Source organism: Oncorhynchus keta, unplaced genomic scaffold (genome assembly GCF_023373465.1).
Source record: "Oncorhynchus keta strain PuntledgeMale-10-30-2019 unplaced genomic scaffold, Oket_V2 Un_contig_7798_pilon_pilon, whole genome shotgun sequence".
In the NCBI taxonomy this organism is placed as follows: Eukaryota; Metazoa; Chordata; class Actinopteri; order Salmoniformes; family Salmonidae; genus Oncorhynchus; species Oncorhynchus keta.
The window spans coordinates 10,478-17,573 of NW_026289681.1; the positions used below are offsets into that span (position 1 = coordinate 10,478).

The 7,096-nt window shown below is 47.4% G+C and overlaps 1 long non-coding RNA gene across 6 annotated transcripts; it reads left to right on the forward strand.

Annotated features, from left to right (window-relative positions):
• Nucleotides 1–877: 877 nt before the first annotated feature.
• LOC127926551 (uncharacterized) lies at nt 878–4,353 on the forward strand. 6 transcript variants are annotated; one of them, XR_008124439.1, is made up of 6 exons: nt 878–951; nt 1,014–1,261; nt 1,324–1,447; nt 3,409–3,594; nt 3,658–3,843; nt 3,968–4,353. It is a non-coding gene; the product is annotated as an uncharacterized LOC127926551 (long non-coding RNA). The 6 variants fall into 6 exon arrangements; XR_008124441.1 differs by having other exon boundaries at nt 904–1,013; nt 1,076–1,261; XR_008124440.1 differs by lacking the exon at nt 1,014–1,261 and having other exon boundaries at nt 1,262–1,447.
• The last annotated feature ends 2,743 nt before the right edge of the window (nt 4,354–7,096 follow it).

Here is a 7,096-nt window from a genome sequence, read left to right on the forward strand (position 1 = left end):
ATGCAGCAGGCTGACAGCACTGTGATGTCCCGGGGGTTGTGTTGTGATGCAGCAGGCTGACAGCACTGTGCTGTCCCGGGGTTGTGTTGTGATGCAGCAGGCTGACAGCACTGTGATGTCCCGGGGTTGTGTTGGGATGCAGCAGGCTGACAGCTGTGAAGTGAATAGTGTTACTGTGATGATGTCCCGGGGTTGTGTTGTGATGCAGCAGGCTGACAGCACTGTGCTGTCCCGGGGTTGTGTTGTGATGCAGCAGGCTGACAGCACTGTGATGTCCTGTAGGGTTGTGTTGGGTGGAGCTGTGCAGGGTTGTGTTGTGATGCAGCAGGCTGACAGCACTGTGATGTCCCGGGGGTTGTGTTGTGATGCAGCAGGCTGACAGCACTGTGATGTCCCGGGGTTGTGTGTTGTGATGCAGCAGGCTGACAGCACTGTGATGTCCCGGGGTTGTGTTGTGATGCAGCAGGCTGACAGCACTGTGATGTCCCGGGGTTGTGTTGTGATGCAGCAGGCTGACAGCACTGTGATGTCCCGGGGTTGTGTTGTGATGCAGCAGGCTGACAGCACTGTGATGTGCCAGGTTGATGGGTTAACTGGGGTTGTGTTGTGATGCAGCAGGCTGACAGCACTGTGATGTCCCGGGGTTGTGTTGTGATGCAGCAGGCTGACAGCACTGTGATGTCCCGGGGTTGTGTTGTGATGCAGCAGGCTGACAGCACTGTGCTGTCCCGGGGTTGTGTTGTGATGCAGCAGGCTGACAGCACTGTGATGTCCCGGGGTTGTGTTTGTGGAGGCTGACAGCTGTGAAGTGAATAGTGTTGTGCCAGGTTGATGGGTTAACTGTAGGGTTGTGTTGGGTGGAGCTGTGAAGTGAATAGTGTTATGCCAGGTTGATGGGTTAACTGTAGGGTTGTGTTGGGTGGAGCTGTGAAGTGAATAGTGTTATGCCAGGTTGATGGGTTAACTGTAGGGTTGTGTTGGGTGGAGCTGTGAAGTGAATAGTGTTGTGCCAGGTTGATGGGTTAACTGTAGGGTTGTGTTGGGTGGAGCTGTGAAGTGAATAGTGTTATGCCAGGTTGATGGGTTAACTGTAGGGTTGTGTTGGGTGGAGCTGTGAAGTGAATAGTGTTGTGCCAGGTTGATGGGTTAACTGTAGGGTTGTGTTGGGTGGAGCTGTGAAGTGAATAGTGTTGTGCCAGGTTGATGGGTTAACTGTAGGGTTGTGTTGGGTGGAGCTGTGAAGTGAATAGTGTTGTGCCAGGTTGATGGGTTAACTGTAGGGTTGTGTTGGGTGGAGCTGTGAAGTGAATAGTGTTATGCCAGGTTGATGGGTTAACTGTAGGGTTGTGTTGGGTGGAGCTGTGAAGTGAATAGTGTTGTGCCAGGTTGATGGGTTAACTGTAGGGTTGTGTTGGGTGGAGCTGTGAAGTGAATAGTGTTGTGCCAGGTTGATGGGTTAACTGTAGGGTTGTGTTGGGTGGAGCTGTGAAGTGAATAGTGTTATGCCAGGTTGATGGGTTAACTGTAGGGTTGTGTTGGGTGGAGCTGTGAAGTGAATAGTGTTGTGCCAGGTTGATGGGTTAACTGTAGGGTTGTGTTGGGTGGAGCTGTGAAGTGAATAGTGTTATGCCAGGTTGATGGGTTAACTGTAGGGTTGTGTTGGGTGGAGCTGTGAAGTGAATAGTGTTGTGCCAGGTTGATGGGTTAACTGTAGGGTTGTGTTGGGTGGAGCTGTGAAGTGAATAGTGTTATGCCAGGTTGATGGGTTAACTGTAGGGTTGTGTTGGGTGGAGCTGTGAAGTGAATAGTGTTATGCCAGGTTGATGGGTTAACTGTAGGGTTGTGTTGGGTGGAGCTGTGAAGTGAATAGTGTTATGCCAGGTTGATGGGTTAACTGTAGGGTTGTGTTGGGTGGAGCTGTGAAGTGAATAGTGTTGATGGGTTGCCAGGTTGAGCTGTGAAGTGGGTTAACTGTAGGGTTGTGTTGGGTGGAGCTGTGAAGTGAATAGTGTTATGCCAGGTTGATGGGTTAACTGTAGGGTTGTGTTGGGTGGAGCTGTGAAGTGAATAGTGTTATGCCAGGTTGATGGGTTAACTGTAGGGTTGTGTTGGGTGGAGCTGTGAAGTGAATAGTGTTGTGCCAGGTTGATGGGTTAACTGTAGGGTTGTGTTGGGTGGAGCTGTGAAGTGAATAGTGTTATGCCAGGTTGATGGGTTAACTGTAGGGTTGTGTTGGGTGGAGCTGTGAAGTGAATAGTGTTATGCCAGGTTGATGGGTTAACTGTAGGGTTGTGTTGGGTGGAGCTGTGAAGTGAATAGTGTTATGCCAGGTTGATGGGTTAACTGTAGGGTTGTGTTGGGTGGAGCTGTGAAGTGAATAGTGTTGTGCCAGGTTGATGGGTTAACTGTAGGGTTGTGTTGGGTGGAGCTGTGAAGTGAATAGTGTTATGCCAGGTTGATGGGTTAACTGTAGGGTTGTGTTGGGTGGAGCTGTGAAGTGAATAGTGTTATGCCAGGTTGATGTGGTTAACTGTAGGGTTGTGTTGGGTGGAGCTGTGAAGTGAATAGTGTTATGCCAGGTTGATGGGTTAACTGTAGGGTTGTGTTGGGTGGAGCTGTGAAGTGAATAGTGTTATGCCAGGTTGATGGGTTAACTGTAGGGTTGTGTTGGGTGGAGCTGTGAAGTGAATAGTGTTATGCCAGGTTGATGGGTTAACTGTAGGGTTGTGTTGGGTGGAGCTGTGAAGTGAATGCCAGGTGTTGGGTTAACCAGGTTGGGTGATGGGTTATGCCAGGTTGATGTTAAGGGTTGTGTTGGGTGGAGCTGTGAAGTGAATAGTGTTATGCCAGGTTGATGGGTTAACTGTAGGGTTGTGTTGGGTGGAGCTGTGAAGTGAATAGTGTTATGCCAGGTTGATGGGTTAACTGTAGGGTTGTGTTGGGTGGAGCTGTGAAGTGAATAGTGTTATGCCAGGTTGATGGGTTAACTGTAGGGTTGTGTTGGGTGGAGCTGTGAAGTGAATAGTGTTATGCCAGGTTGATGGGTTAACTGTAGGGTTGTGTTGGGTGGAGCTGTGAAGTGAATAGTGTTATGCCAGGTTGATGGGTTAACTGTAGGGTTGTGTTGGGTGGAGCTGTGAAGTGAATAGTGTTATGCCAGGTTGATGGGTTAACTGTAGGGTTGTGTTGGGTGGAGCTGTGAAGTGAATAGTGTTGTGCCAGGTTGATGGGTTAACTGTAGGGTTGTGTTGGGTGGAGCTGTGAAGTGAATAGTGTTATGCCAGGTTGATGGGTTAACTGTAGGGTTGTGTTGGGTGGAGCTGTGAAGTGAATAGTGTTATGCCAGGTTGATGGGTTAACTGTAGGGTTGTGTTGGGTGGAGCTGTGAAGTGAATAGTGTTATGCCAGGTTGATGGGTTAACTGTAGGGTTGTGTTGGGTGGAGCTGTGAAGTGAATAGTGTTGTGCCAGGTTGATGGGTTAACTGTAGGGTTGTGTTGGGTGGAGCTGTGAAGTGAATAGTGTTGTGCCAGGTTGATGGGTTAACTGTAGGGTTGTGTTGGGTGGAGCTGTGAAGTGAATAGTGTTGTGCCAGGTTGATGGGTTAACTGCTAGGGTTGTGTTGGGTGGAGCTGTGAAGTGAATAGTGTTGTGCCAGGTTGATGGGTTAACTGTAGGGTTGTGTTGGGTGGAGCTGTGAAGTGAATAGTGTTGTGCCAGGTTGATGGGTTAACTGTAGGGTTGTGTTGGGTGGAGCTGTGAAGTGAATAGTGTTGTGCCAGGTTGATGGGTTAACTGTAGGGTTGTGTTGGGTGGAGCTGTGAAGTGAATAGTGTTGTGCCAGGTTGATGGGTTAACTGTAGGGTTGTGTTGGGTGGAGCTGTGAAGTGAATAGTGTTATGCCAGGTTGATGGGTTAACTGTAGGGTTGTGTTGGGTGGAGCTGTGAAGTGAATAGTGTTATGCCAGGTTGATGGGTTAACTGTAGGGTTGTGTTGGGTGGAGCTGTGAAGTGAATAGTGTTGTGCCAGGTTGATGGGTTAACTGTAGGGTTGTGTTGGGTGGAGCTGTGAAGTGAATAGTGTTATGCCAGGTTGATGGGTTAACTGTAGGGTTGTGTTGGGTGGAGCTGTGAAGTGAATAGTGTTGTGCCAGGTTGATGGGTTAACTGTAGGGTTGTGTTGGGTGGAGCTGTGAAGTGAATAGTGTTGTGCCAGGTTGATGGGTTAACTGTAGGGTTGTGTTGGGTGGAGCTGTGAAGTGAATAGTGTTATGCCAGGTTGATGGGTTAACTGTAGGGTTGTGTTGGGTGGAGCTGTGAAGTGAATAGTGTTATGCCAGGTTGATGGGTTAACTGTAGGGTTGTGTTGTGTTGTACTACTCTGAGGTTTGCTGGTTTTAGATTGTGTTACATAGTATTTACAGTTTTGAAGATATAGCCTATAAGATGTCTGGCTGTGTGTAAAGTAGTGTTGTGCAGTATCACGCTGCATTGTGTAACTGGAGGGCTTCTACAGAAAAGAGAGTCCTCAGTGAATGGGATGGAGATGAGTGTGTGCTTCAGATCCCTGTGTAGGGAGTGGGTGGACTGCACTGAGCACAGCCAGGGAGGGCAATGCTGCCGCCCACACCTCCCATCCAGAGGAGCACTAGGGGTCTACCTCAGCTCGGGATTCTTCTTCACTACAGGGGAAATATAGCAGTAGACTGTCTCTGCTGCTACACAATATCAATAGCACTTTATTCAACAGTCTGTTTGCTATGTTCTGTGGTAGGTTGTCTTGGTCTGCTGTCAGTGAACATACTGGGGTTTTAAAACCAATGTAGGTACGTACATATTGTAGATTCACTTGAGATGAAACTTAATAGAAAACCTCAATAGGAAAATTTTTGCTTTGTAGACTTTTTGTTTCCAGACATTACATCTTTATTTATTTGATTTAAACTTTCTTTCACTTTGTCTGGTCTATTCTATCATGTTGCATCTATGAACATCTCTGTCTTGGTCTGCTGTCTGTATGAAACAGTGATCTCAGTGTGTCTACAACATAGAGGTTGTCTTGGTCTGCTGTCTGTATGAAACAGTGATCTCAGTGTGTCCACAACATAGAGGTTGTCTTGGTCTGCTGTCTGTATGAAACAGTGATCTCAGTGTGTCTACAACATAGAGGTTGTCTTGGTCTGCTGTCTGTATGAAACAGTGATCTCAGTGTGTCCACAACATAGAGGTTGTCTTGGTCTGCTGTCTGTATGAAACAGTGATCTCAGTGTGTCCACAACATAGAGGTTGTCTTGGTCTGCTGTCTGTATGAAACAGTGATCTCAGTGTGTCCACAACATAGAGGTTGTCTTGGTCTGCTGTCTGTATGAAACAGTGATCTCAGTGTGTCCACAACATAGAGGTTGTCTTGGTCTGCTGTCTGTATGAAACAGTGATCTCAGTGTGTCCACAACATAGAGGTTGTCTTGGTCTGCTGTCTGTATGAAACAGTGATCTCAGTGTGTCCACAACATAGAGGTTGTCTTGGTCTGCTGTCTGTATGAAACAGTGATCTCAGTGTGTCCACAACATAGAGGTTGTCTTGGTCTGCTGTCTGTATGAAACAGTGATCTCAGTGTGTCCACAACATAGAGGTTGTCTTGGTCTGCTGTCTGTATGAAACAGTGATCTCAGTGTGTCTACAACATAGAGGTTGTCTTGGTCTGCTGTCTGTATGAAACAGTGATCTCAGTGTGTCCACAACATAGAGGTTGTCTTGGTCTGCTGTCTGTATGAAACAGTGATCTCAGTGTGTCCACAACATAGAGGTTGTCTTGGTCTGCTGTCTGTATGAAACAGTGATCTCAGTGTGTCCACAACATAGAGGTTGTCTTGGTCTGCTGTCTGTATGAAACAGTGATCTCAGTGTGTCCACAACATAGAGGTTGTCTTGGTCTGCTGTCTGTATGAAACAGTGATCTCAGTGTGTCCACAACATAGAGGTTGTCTTGGTCTGCTGTCTGTATGAAACAGTGATCTCAGTGTGTCTACAACATAGAGGTTGTCTTGGTCTGCTGTCTGTATGAAACAGTGATCTCAGTGTGTCCACAACATAGAGGTTGTCTTGGTCTGCTGTCTGTATGAAACAGTGATCTCAGTGTGTCCACAACATAGAGGTTGTCTTGGTCTGCTGTCTGTATGAAACAGTGATCTCAGTGTGTCCACAACATAGAGGTTGTCTTGGTCTGCTGTCTGTATGAAACAGTGATCTCAGTGTGTCTACAACATAGAGGTTGTCTTGGTCTGCTGTCTGTATGAAACAGTGATCTCAGTGTGTCCACAACATAGAGGTTGTCTTGGTCTGCTGTCTGTATGAAACAGTGATCTCAGTGTGTCCACAACATAGAGGTTGTCTTGGTCTGCTGTCTGTATGAAACAGTGATCTCAGTGTGTCCACAACATAGAGGTTGTCTTGGTCTGCTGTCTGTATGAAACAGTGATCTCAGTGTGTCCACAACATAGAGGTTGCCTTGGTCTGCTGTCTGTATGAAACAGTGATCTCAGTGTGTCCACAACATAGAGGTTGTCTTGGTCTGCTGTCTGTATGAAACAGTGATCTCAGTGTGTCCACAACATAGAGGTTGTCTTGGTCTGCTGTCTGTATGAAACAGTGATCTCAGTGTGTCTACAACATAGAGGTTGTCTTGGTCTGCTGTCTGTATGAAACAGTGATCTCAGTGTGTCCTCAACATAGAGGTTGTCTTGGTCTGCTGTCTGTATGAAACAGTGATCTCAGTGTGTCCACAACATAGAGGTTGTCTTGGTCTGCTGTCTGTATGAAACAGTGATCTCAGTGTGTCCTCAACATAGAGGTTGTCTTGGTCTGCTGTCTGTATGAAACAGTGATCTCAGTGTGTCCTCAACATAGAGGTTGTCTTGGTCTGCTGTCTGTATGAAACAGTGATCTCAGTGTGTCCACAACATAGAGGTTGTCTTGGTCTGCTGTCTGTATGAAACAGTGATCTCAGTGTGTCCACAACATAGTCAGTCAGGGAGAGTCAGCCAGGGAGAGTCAGCCAGGGAGAGTCAGCCAGGCAGGGAGAGTCAGTCAGGGAGAG